Source organism: Rutidosis leptorrhynchoides, chromosome 3 (assembly GCF_046630445.1).
Source record: "Rutidosis leptorrhynchoides isolate AG116_Rl617_1_P2 chromosome 3, CSIRO_AGI_Rlap_v1, whole genome shotgun sequence".
Classification (NCBI taxonomy): domain Eukaryota; kingdom Viridiplantae; phylum Streptophyta; class Magnoliopsida; order Asterales; family Asteraceae; genus Rutidosis; species Rutidosis leptorrhynchoides.
This window is the reverse complement of record NC_092335.1, coordinates 628,109,556-628,122,933: the sequence shown is the minus strand read 5'-3', so window position 1 is coordinate 628,122,933 and position 13,378 is coordinate 628,109,556.

Below are 13,378 nucleotides of genomic sequence, written 5' to 3'. Positions count from 1 at the left end.
AGTTGAATGCTTATGAACTTGGCGAACATTTTCGTATATGCTTATTTGAAAAAGTGTAGATTTGATAAAAATGTGAAAATGAACTTAAGTTTGATATAAATTGATAATGTCATTGTAATTATTTTGATTGATGATTTTGCTGACACTAATGCATATTTGGATGCACAAAAATTGTGTTTGATGTGTTTTGCAGAATGAAAGGGGTGAATCTTCATCCCAAGCCCGCAATGCTCCTGCTGAGAATTTGGAACAATAGGAGGTGGATAACTACTACAAGCAGGATATACCTCATCCAGTCATGACTTTTTCCGATATGCACTTGGAAGAGTTGCACCCGAACCTGAGATTTGACAGACTTTGGATAGATTATCCAAAATATCAAAGGGGTTTGCATACTCTTCATTCCAAGGTTGTTGAGGTACCGAGGGTCATAGAATGGGGACCCTTAGAAGCTGTAGAATTGGCCGGGCCAATTAGGGAATTACTTGTACAGAGGTATGGTAATTCTTCTTTTAATGACTGGGTATGTTTATTCACCATACGTAGACCTGTATATAAAGTATGGTGTGAAGAATTGTTATGTAGTATAGAGTTGAATGATCGGGTAGCAAGTTTAACCGATCGTTCTTTTATTAGATTTTTGTTAGGCGGTTTAATGCGCCACATGTCTTTACTGGACATGGCTCAGGCTTTACGTATATATACGCCTGAGGAGTTAGCGTCTGCCGATTGTAGAGGATTGATACTAAACGGTAGAAAGATAGATGAAAATTTTGATACACACGGTGTGTGGAGTCAAATGACAAGCCATCACCGTTTCAAAGGGGGAAATTACTCTTATTTGGATATAGATAGAGCCGAATTAAGAGTGATACATAGGTTTTTAGCTAATTCGATTACACAAAGGGGTAAAAACAAAAAAAAGGTAAATGAACAAGATTTGTTTTACCATATGTGTATTCGAGACCCACAAAGCGCTGTAAGTATACCATATTGTGTGGGTTATTATTTATCAGCTATGGTTCGGGGGATGCGACCGCATAGCATAGTATGAGGTGGTATTTTTATTACTTTGATTGGTGAATATCTCGGTGTGGATATAAGTCGGGGGGGATTATTACTAGAAGAGCCGGAACCTCGCGATACTATAGGTTTAAATGTATACCATGGTGCGAAAGTTTTGAAGAGGCGAAATAACGCCGCAGTACGATACCATGGTAGACATCCACAGGTGGAGAGAAACCAGCAGCAAGGTAATGTAGGAGGGGGGAATGAGATGCAAGAAATGCATAGGTTTATAGCTTCTCAGGAATACGAAAATGCTAGACAGAGAGCATTTGAAGATTGGCAAGTTCATCAGAACCAAATCATAGCTCATTGCCAACATATAGGTAGAAACTATATTCCTACACCGAAACCCATCTTCCCTCCTTGGTCTATAGAGATGCAGCCACCATATCCTACGTATGACCCTGCCAAAGCATTCTATAGCACCTATGGTTATGCCTGGAACCCCTATTGGTACCAATATCATCCTTAGTTTACTTATTATTATTTTTTTTTATTTTGTAATTTGTAATTATTGATACGTTTAATACTTTTGTTAATATTGTAATCATTTTTATAATTATCTAACTTTTATTCTTAGATTTTAATAATTTTTGAATGTGGGGTAATATACCAAACTTCAAAAATATGTATATATGTTTGCAGTTTATCTTATGTACACAACAGGGTAAAACAACGCATTTTCAAAGACTGGCATTAAGTTCAGCAAAAGCAACTAATTTTGACGACAAGATGCAAAATATATGTGAAATAACAACAAGACGGAATGAACAAATGATATGCACCATTTATCATTCAGCAAACAAACGCCAATATATTTGAAACTTTGGTAAAATTTAATCATTTTCACACAAATCACCCTCAATAACTTAAATTGTTACTGATTTCTTGCAAATGAGGGCATTGCAAGATCTTAAGTGTGGGAAGGGGTTAAATTCTTTCGGATTTTAAAATTTTTATTTTATACACTTGGTTACCATTAAAAATACTAGTAAAGCAGTAGTTGTATTAGAATCTAGTGCTCTCTGATAATAAAGAACAGCCCTGGTCTTATATACTGACTACCCAATTCTAGTAAAATTTTTCAAAATTTTCAATTAAATGAATTCAAAATCATGTTTATACATATTTATGAACGATAAAACTAGGTTTTAACACCGAAATTATTGTTACCTCGGAAAGGACATAAATTGAGAAACAAACTAAAATGTTAAAATTCATTTAAAATAGAATAGAGGACGATAAAAAGGAAAATAAAAGCCAAGTGTGGGAAAATTTACCAAGTTATCTTAAACATATGTCACATATATCTGTAACAAATAACTGAAAATACTTTTGCTTTGGACTAAACTAAACTGTTTTACCCGATGAAAGAAAAGAAGAGATGGATCTACACGATGAATCAATTCCATCATTAAAAGGAAGTAAAGTCTTCCGAAAAAGACACGCGCTTCTTGATTTAGGTCATGAAGTTGTCGTCCAGACCAGCTGTAGGTTGACGAAAAATCTAGAAAAGTCATCACTAAAATCAGCAGGAAATCCACGGACCTCAGCATTAAACAGGGTCGCCATGTGGTCAGATTTATCCTAACCATGAGAAGGATTTATCTTGTACAATGGGGGGGCACCATGCAAATTAGCTGGATAAGACTAATGAATCAGATCCCCAGAAAGGATAATCTCCTTAAAGATTAAAAATCAGCTTTTAAGACTGATATTACTCAATCCTTGAGATTGACTTTAAAGATTGAGAATTACAAACTCATGGAATTCGATGATATCTAAACTCGAGCTTGAACGAGAAAATATTTTGATCAAAATTACAAACCGATTTGTTTTCTGAAAACCCTATTTTCAATGCGTTCATTACCATTGAACGTAAAATCCTAGGAATTCACCTGGAATTCATTAGGTCACCTGAACTAAATCGGGTGTCAACCGTAAGAACGGTGGTTGCATAGCATGGTCGAAGACAGGACCTTGTGCCAGACCGAAAAATTATAAGGGTGAGCTTTACTATTGCTCCTACAAAGGATAGTAATTGCGTCCGACACGTTATAGACCATAATCAAAAGCATGTCACGGGACATTGCCTTAACAGTTGCTTGTTCAAACGCTTTCCTTTACAACCGGACGGTAGTTTGCCGAAAGGTAATATACGGAACAAGTAAACTGGACGTGTTGCTTTCCTAATACAAGGTTAGCAAGTGGGTAACACAAAACCATAAGTGTTGAGCTAAAATTTTCAAATCTGAAACCCACCAAACCCACAAAAATATTTTGCAAATACCGGTAAAGGGTTGTTCCGGAAAACTTATCTAGGGTAAAAACTAGATTTAATTTTCAAAAGATCAAATGTTTTCATAAAGATCCAATTTCCTTAATGGATCTAAATTTTTATAGTCATGTGGGACTGTAAACCATATCGTTACTACCATTGTTTATACCGCCGTATAGAAAATCACTGATGTACAAAGTGTGAAGAATAAAGAAGTGATTCTAGTATTTCAAAACGATATTGCTTGAGGACAAGCAACGCTCAAGTGTGGGAATATTTGATAATGCTAAAAACGAACATATATTTCATAGCATTATTCCTCAAGAAAGACAAGCTTTTAGTTGCAATTGTTCTATTTACAAGTGATATTCGTTTAAATAATAAAAGGTGAAGACAAAAGACAGATTCGACGAATTGAAGACACAAACGACCAAAAAGCTCAAAAGAACAAAAGACAATCAAAGAGGTTCCAATTATTGATAAGAAACGTCTCGAAATTACAAGAGTACAAGATTCAAAACGCAAAGTACAAAATATAAAATTGTACGCAAGGACGTTCGAAAATCCGGAACCGGGACCAGAGTCAACTCTTAACGCTCAACGCAACGGACTAAAAATTACAAGTTAACTATGCATATAAATATAATATAATATATAATTAATTATATTAATTATATATATATTATATATATATTATAAATCGTCGGCAGAGAAAGACTCCAAGGGTGTGAGCTGTAAATTCATTCCCCGCGACTCGCGGAGTTTGAAGAGGATTTCACCGCGAGTCGCGGAGCCCCAAAATGAAAAACCCCCTATAAAGCAAACCGAATTCTGATCAAAAATCATAATCTTTTCTTCTTCTTATCATACGTAAAACATATATATATATTTATAATTTATATTTTAATTTTAATTTTAATTCTAATAATAAGGGTATGTTAGCGAATGTTGTAAGGGTGTAAGTCGAAATTCTGTCCGTGTAACGCTGCGCTATTTTTAATCATTGTAAGTTATGTTCAACCTTTTTATATTAATGTCTCGTAGCTAAGTTATTATTATGCTTATTTAAAACGAAGTAATCATGATGTTGGGCTAATTATTAAAATTGGGTAATTGGGCTTTGTACCATAATTGGGGTTTGAACAAAAGAACGACACTTGTGGAAATTAGACTATGGGCTATTAATGGGCTTTATATTTGTTTAACTAAATGAAAGTTTGTTAATGTTAATATAAAGATTTACAATTGGGCGTCCCTATAAATTACCATATACACTCGATCGGACACGATGGGCGGGGTATTTATATGTACGAATAATCGTTCATTTAACCGGACACGGGAATGGATTAATAGCCACTAGAATAATTAAAACAGGGGTGAAATTACATTCAAGGGTAATTGGTGTAATTGTTAACAAAGTAGTAAAACCTTGGTTTACACGCAGTCGATAACCTGGTGTATTCATTAAACAAAGTATTAAAACCTTGTTACAATTCGAATCCCCAATTAGTTGGAATATTTAACTTCGGGTATAAGAATAATTTGATGAGGACACTCGCACTTTATATTTATGACTGATGGACTGTTATGGACAAAAACCAGACGGACATATTAAATAATCCAGGACAAAGGACAATTAACCCATGGGCATAAAACTAAAATCAACACGTCAAACATCATGATTACGGAAGTTTAAATAAGCATAATTCTTTTATTTCATATTTAATTTCCTTTATTTTATATTTAATTGCACTTCTAATTATCGCACTTTTATTTATTGTTATTTTATTTAATTGCACTTTTAATTATCGTACTCTTTAATTATCGCAAGTTTATTTTATCGCACTTTTATTATTCGCAATTTCATTATCGTTATTTACTTTACGCTTTAATTTAAGTCTTGTATTTATTTTATATTTTACATTAGGTTTTAACTGCGACTAAAGTTTTAAAATCGACAAACCGGTCATTAAACGGTAAAAACCCCCCTTTATAATAATAATATTACTTATATATATGTTTGTATTTTTATAAAAGTAAACTAATATAGCGTTGAGCTTTGTTTAAAAAAAAAGATTCCCTGTGGAACGAACCGGACTTACTAAAAACTACACTACTGTACGATTAGGTACACTGCCTATAAGTGTTGTAGCAAGGTTTAAGTATATCCATTCTATAAATAAATAAATATCTTGTGTAAAATTGTATCGTATTTAATAGTTTTTCCTAGTAAAAATAAAGCTATTTTATATACACCTCGCATAACATCAATACTTGTTGATTGCTAGGACCTTGTTGGTTGTTGTATGGAATATTTCGGTTATAATTCTGGTTTTGATTGTAAATCGGTCTTGGCGGTTGATAATTATTCTGATAATTATTTCCAGGCCTTTGGTTTAGATATGAAACATTTTCTCTTTGTTCCATTGTTAATTCAATACTGAGACAATCTTTTGTCAAATGTGGTCCTCCACACTGCTCACAACTAATTCGTATTGAGTGGATATCTTTTGTCATCTTTTCCATTCGTCTCTCGACAGCATCTATCTTTGCGGAAATGGAATCTAAGTCATGGCTAGAATCGGCTCTAGCTGCTTTAGATGATCTAACGATATCTTTTTCTTGGTGCCACTCATGTGAGTGGGAAGCAGTGTTATCAATAATTTTGTAAGCATCAGTTTCTGTTTTCTTCATAATAGAACCACTAGCTGCTATATCAATGTCTTTCCTTGTAGTGATGTCGCATCCTTGGTAGAATATTTGTACTATTTGACAGGTGTCTAAACCATGTTGCGGACATCCTCTTAATAATTTTCCAAATCTTGTCCACGCCTCATATAGAGTTTCATTTGGCTTCTGTGTGAACGTAACAATTTCTGCTTGAAGTCTTACGGCTTTAGATGCCGGAAAGAATTGTCTAAGAAATTTTTCAACTAAAACGTCCCATGTATCAATCGCCCCTTCAGGTAACGATTCCAACCAATCTTTGGCTTCTCCCTTTAAAGTCCAGGGAAATAACATGAGATATATCTGTTCATCCTCCACTTCTCTTATTTTAAATAGTGTGCATATCCTATTAAAGGTACGAAGATGTTCATTTGGATCTTCCTTCGGCGCACCACTAAATTGGCATTGATTAGTCACCATGTGTAGAATTTGTCCTTTGATTTCATAATCTGGCGCATTAATGTCTGGATGAGTAATTGCGTGACCTTGGCCAGTGCGTTTAGCTCTCATTCGGTCTTCCATACATAAAGGTTCCAGATTCTCCATAATTGAATTTGTTGAATCGGAATCACTAGAGGATTCTGATTTAATGGTTCGTTCCTCAACAATCTCTGTTTGAATTATTGGTGTTTTCGGAGGAAAGTTTAGTGGTTCAGGATCTATGAATCGTCCCTGAATATTCTCCGGATTCTCAATTGTGAGGTCGGATTCAAAAAATGGATTATCGGAAATTTGACTTGGAGTACTTGGTTGACTGGATAACGATTCTAAAGAAAAATCAACGGCGATAATATTAGCTAGATGTCTTGATCTAGTTACAGGTGGTGAACGTACAAAAGGTGGTGAACGTCTTGCTCGGTGCATTCACTGAATATCCTATTAGTTTTTAAAAGGAAAGAAAAATTATATAAGTTATCCAATCAATAGACTTTTCTGATTTTGCCCACGTTTCGAATAGCCAAAAGATGCAGCAGAGGGGCAGGATTCGTTTGGTCTCAAACGAATCCTGCCCCTCTGCTGCATCTTTTGGCTATTCGAAACGTGAGCAAAATCAGAAAAGTCTATTGATTGGATAACTTATATAATTTTCTGATTTGGCTCCAATAATCCGGTCCACGTACAAATCCAACTATTACTACGAACCAGAAAATTTTGATGTCTATCAATTTAACCACTTAAAATAAATTTTCGTAATTTTAAGAAATTTAGATAAGAAGTAGAATAAAAATCTATGTCCTAAAACTAGAATAGCGAGAAATAAGAAAGAAAAAGAGCGCGTCGAAAAAGGTCGAAAAAGAAAAAGATTGAAAAAGAGTGACTATAAAACTTAAAAACACTTGACTAACCCAACCTTATTACTATTGCTAACTTAAAATTATAATCGCAAATTGAGATTACTAATTGGAATGATAATTGATACATAGTAAAAGGCGTCTAAAAATATTAAAGTTTATAGGAAAAACTATATCCCAAATGGCAATATCTTAAAAAGGTACTAAAACTTAAAAATGTGTCACAAAATTCTAAAGCACTTAAATCTTAGTATAAAGAAAAAGCACTTAAGGGATTTTACGGCAAAGCCTAAAAATCTAGAAGTAAAAATAACTATGGCAAAAACTATGTTTAAAACTAAATATGAGCGAAAAACACAAATATTACGCTAAAACAATTAAAAAGGGACAAAATATAAAAATATACTAAAAGTTGTAAAAATTACAATTTTTATAAAAATATTATTTTTATATTATTTATTTTATAAAACTATTAATTTTAAATTTTAATTAAACTAATTTAACTAAAAATACAAAATAATAAATAAACTAAACTAAATTAATTAAAATAATTAAACCTAATTAGGGTTAAATTTAAATAATAAAAATAAAAACCCGTAATTAATGCCTGATTAGGGTTCTGTGTACCCGTGTCAGGGTTCCTCCGCGAGTCGCGGTTCCACCTGGCAAAAATCTCCGCGAGTCGCGGGGTTCGAGATTCCAGATGACAGGCTGTTTCAAATTCGACGCGTTTTTAGGTAATTATATATTTTTTTTTAAATTATATTTTCTGTTTTAATAATTAAATAAAATATTTATAAAAACTAAATAAAAATTTATGTTTTAAAAACTAAAAAAAATAGAAATACTCTATAATTTTATAAAAATCTTAAAAATAGATTTATATATATATTTTTTTTCTTCTTTGATTTTATGTTTTAAATAAAAACAAAATATTTAAATAAAACTTATATTTTTATAAAATAAAAATAAAGAAACTTTATAAAACTTAAATATTTAACAAACTCTTAAAAATATTTATATTTTTGTTTTCTTTTAATGTTTTCGAATATTTAAAATGTATTTTTACAAAAACGTATTTTTTATAAAAGTAAACTAAAAAAATCTTTTTTTATATATATATATATTTATTAGCGTTGCGCTTCCGGCTTTTAAGCTAGATTGTTCCCTGGCAGCGGCGCCAAAAATACTTGATGTTCTCGCTAGGTGTATATAAAATAGCTTATATTTTACAAGGAAATACTATTAAATACGATACAATTTTACACAAGATATTTATTTATTTATAGAATGGATATACTTAAACCTTGCTACAATACTTATAGGCAGTGTACCTAATCGTACAGTAGTGTAGTTTTTAGTAAGTCCGGTTCGTTCCACATGGAAAATCTTTAAACAAAGCTTAACGCTATATTAGTTTAAATTTATAAAAATACAAATATATATATATAAGTAATATTATTATTATAAAGGGGGGTTTTTACCGTTTAATGACTGGTTTGTCGATTTTAAAACTTTAGTCGTAGTTAAAACCAAAATTAAAAATAAATACAAGACTTAATGTAAAGTAAATAACGATAATGAAATTGTGATAAATAAAAGTGCGATAAAATAAACTTGCAATAATTAAAAAGTACGATAATTAAAAGTGCAATTAAATACAATAACAATAAATAAAAGTGCGATAATTAGAAGTGCAATTAAATATAAAATAAAGGAAATAAAAGAATTATGCTTATTTAAACTTCCGTAATCATGATGTTTGACGTGTTGATTTTAGTTTTATGCCCATGGGTTAATTGTCCTTTGTCCTGGATTATTTAATATGTCCGTCTGGTTTTTGTCCATAACAATCCATCAGTCATAAATATAAAGTGCGAGTGTCCTCGTCAAATTATCCTTATACCCGAAGTTAAATATTCCAACTAATTGGGGACTTAAACTGTAACAAGATTTTAATACTTTGTTTAATAATTACACCAGGTTATCGACTGCGTGTAACCCAAGGTTTTAATACTTTGTTAACAATTATGCCAAGTGTCCTTGTACATAATTTCACCCCCGTTTTAATAATTCTAGTGGCTATTAATCCATTTCCGTGTCCGGTTAAATGAACGATTATTCGTACATATAAATATCCCGCCCATCGTGTCCGATTGAGTGTATATGGTTATTTATAGGGACGTCCAATTGTAAATCTTTATATTAAAATTAACAAACTATCATTTAGTTAAACAAATATAAAGCCTATTAATAGCCCATAGTCTAATTTCCACAAGTGTCGTTCTTTTGTCCAAACCCCAATTATGGTACAAAGCCCAATTACCCAATTTTAGTAATTAGCCCAACATCATGATTACTTCGTTTTAAATAAGTATAATAATAACTTAGCTACGAGACATTAATGTAAAAAGGTTGAACATAACTTACAATGATTAAAAATAGCGTAGCGTTACACGGACAGAATTTCGACTTACACCCTTACAACATTCGCTAACATACCCTTATTATTAGAAATTAAAATTAAAATTAAAATTAAAATATAAAATATAAATATAAATATTACGTATACATATATAGAGAGAGATTGATTTATGATATTAAAACTCGTCGAACTGCGTTGGCTTTTATAGGGAATTGAGTCCAGGGGAACTCCGCGACTCGCGCCCTTTTTGCTCTTCAAACTCCGCGAGTCGCGGAGTTTGTATTTACAGCTCACCCAGCTTTGGCTCTTTGTTTACCGACGGATTTTTATATTATATAATATATAAATAATTATAAGAATTATTTAAATATTATATTATATTTATGTGCATAGTTGACTTGTAATTTTAGTCCATTGCGTCGAGCGTTGAGAGTTGACTCTGGTCCCGGTTCCGGATTTTCGAACGTCCTTGCGTACAATTTAATATCTTGTACTTTGCATTTTGAATCTTGTACTCTTGTAATTTAGAGACGTTTCTTATCAATAATTGGAACCTCTTTGATTGTATTTTGTACTTTTGAGCTTTTTGGTCGTTTGCGTCTTCAATTCTTCGAATCTGTCTTTTGTCTTCACCTTTTATTATTTAAACGAATATCACTTGTAAATAGAACAATTGCAACTAAAAGCTTGTCTTTCTTGAGGAATAATGCTATGAAATATATGTTCGTTTTTAGCATTATCAATTTGCCCTCGCAAGGCGCAAGACTCCTTGCGTCCTTGCGACCTTGCGACTTTGCGACCATGCGACACTGCGACCTTGCGTTACTTCCAATCGCAACAAACAGCCTTGCGTCCTTGCGTATTGCGTCTTGCAACTTGCGCCTTTGCGTCTTGCGTCTTGCGTCTTATCCCGATAAGATTTCTATGATTTCGTGGATAAGATTTTGTACGATTTCGTGGATAAGATTTTGTACTATTACGGATAACTTTTCCTGGAACTACATATTACCAGCTCCATTTTCACTTCATTTCCTTCATTTCCACATAAATCATATAATTTCAAGCGTCATTAAGGTAACTTTCTTTGTTTTAAATAATGAGTTTTAGTGATAATGAAACCTTTGTTATTCATATATGTTGTGGTGGTTCTTTTCAATTTATTAATAACTTACCTATGTATTTGCCTCTAGATTGTTTTAGAACACGATTAAAACTCCCAGTTGCTCCCCAAAAACCAATTACTCGAAGAATATTGTTAAAAAAATGTTCTTAGAAAAATTAATTTGCCACCTAATGCTCCTGTTTCAATGAGATATGTTGTCGATAATCTTGTTTTTGATATTACTGATGATTATGAAGACTTACGTGATTTTCTACAACATGCAATATCAAATGCTCCTATTAATATTTACATTGTCGACAAAGTTATAATGCATCAACTCCCAGAAAACTTACAGTCAGTGCAAATCCTACCAATACACAATGTCCATCAAAACCTACCAACACACGATGTCCAACAAAACCTACCAACAAACGAGGAGAGCACAAACCTTCAGACACCCAATTTGGAAGAAGCACGGCCTGAAGTACCACCTCCAAACACAGAAGAGTTTGATTTCTTCAACTATGGAGTTGAGAACATATGTAAAATTAAAAAAACAGATCACCTTTTTGAATCAGTTGTCTCGTCTAGTGCTTCGGAGGAAGAAAATGACAGAGAAGATCAAGATGAAGATGAAGAAGAGGAAGAAAAAAAGGATGTATTCTGGAATATGCCACTTTTATTGAGTGAGCATGACAAGAGACTGAATCTACGAGCCAAATAACAACCAGTTATAGAGTATCCGATTTGATTAAAATTCGACAAACTTTTTTAAACAAGGATGATTTTGTAAACCATCTATACACAAAATGTCTTGAAGAAAACTTCCAAATTAAGCCTGTAAAGTCGGAAAAATCTCGATCCACCGCTAAATGCATGTTGCCAAATTGTGAGTGGACATGTAGTGCATACAAAATACGCCACACTGACAACTTCATCGTAAAGAAATTGCATGACGTACACACGCTCACGTACCCAAATTATGGGAAATAATAAACATGCAACTAAAAAGGTGCTAGGAAGTATTCTGATAGAATCGTTCAAAGCCGCAAATCGAGACTATAACCCAAAAGATATACGTGATGATGTTGGCAACCGTTTTCGGGTGAGCATTTCTTACAATCAAGCATGGAGAGCCAAGTGTCATGCAATAGAGATGCTCCGTGGCAGTATGGATGAGTCGTTCTGAATGCTTCCCATTTATCTTCATAACATTAAGATTCATAACCCAGGAAGCATGACAAATGTGGTGACTGACAATGAAAATAGATTCGTGATGTGTTACATGTCTTTTGGCGCAGTTGTAAGTATCACTCATCCTAAAATTGTTTTATCTTAAACTAATAGCAATCTCATTTGATTTGTTTGCGTGCAGATTCGATCATTTGTCCAAAATGTTCACCCTATTATCATCGTTGATGGTGCACATTTGAAAGCTGGATACTTCGGTACAAATTTAGTCGCTGTTGCAATGGATGCCAATAACGGAATTTTGCCATTGGCTTATGGTATTGGTGAAGGCGAGACAAATGAGGTTTGGTCATGGTTTTTTGGCAATCTAAGAGATTATTTAGAAAGTTGTGGTATGAGTAATCGTATGTCAGAGATTACCTTTATTTCTGATCGTGCTCCTTCAATAGCACATGGTATTTCAAATGTGTTTCCTGAAACCTTTCACTCTTTTTACGCACGTCATCTATTCATGAACATAAAAACAATGTCCAACAAATTCAAATATTTTGAATGGCACTATTGAAAAATGGTTAAGGCTTATCGTTTGTCAGATTTTCAAGATCATGTTAGTGTATTTCAACGAAGATTAAAAGCGTCTCACAAGTATCTAAATGACGTTGGTTTAAACAAATGGTCCAGAAGTCATGCTGATCATGTTAGGTATGCATACCTTACTAGCAACAGTGTAGAGTCTATTAACGCTCTATCCAAACATGCTCGCAAACTACCAGTTTGCATGTTATTGGAATTTTTTCGCGCTTATATACAGGATTGGTTTTCTAAACATCACAACAAAGCAGTTAGTCTTACTTCAACGGTTACTCCATATGTTGAACGTAAATTAGGTAAGAGGACGAACAAATCAAGAACATGGCAAGCATTTCCATCGACAAACAATCTAATAGAGGTGCGTGATGGAAGGAAAAATGGCCTCGTTAATCTAGAAGATAGAACATGTTGTAACACCCTAGTTATTATCGTACAGAAGTGTATATAGTGTACATAAAGCGAGGGGAACTGTGTGTAATTAAACTGTGATCAGAATCTGTTCAGACCATAGTGCGCGCCGCGCACCCTTAAAGGAGCGCGCCGCGCATCACTACTGTAGCCGGGTTCTTTTTCTTTTAATCAGATATTTTGGAAGGGTATTGAGGTAATTTCACTTGGGGACGAGTTAAGGTCATAGATCAGTGGTTTGGGTGAGTCATAACTCCACTTTCAACAACCATTTTCATCCTACTTTAATTCTAGTA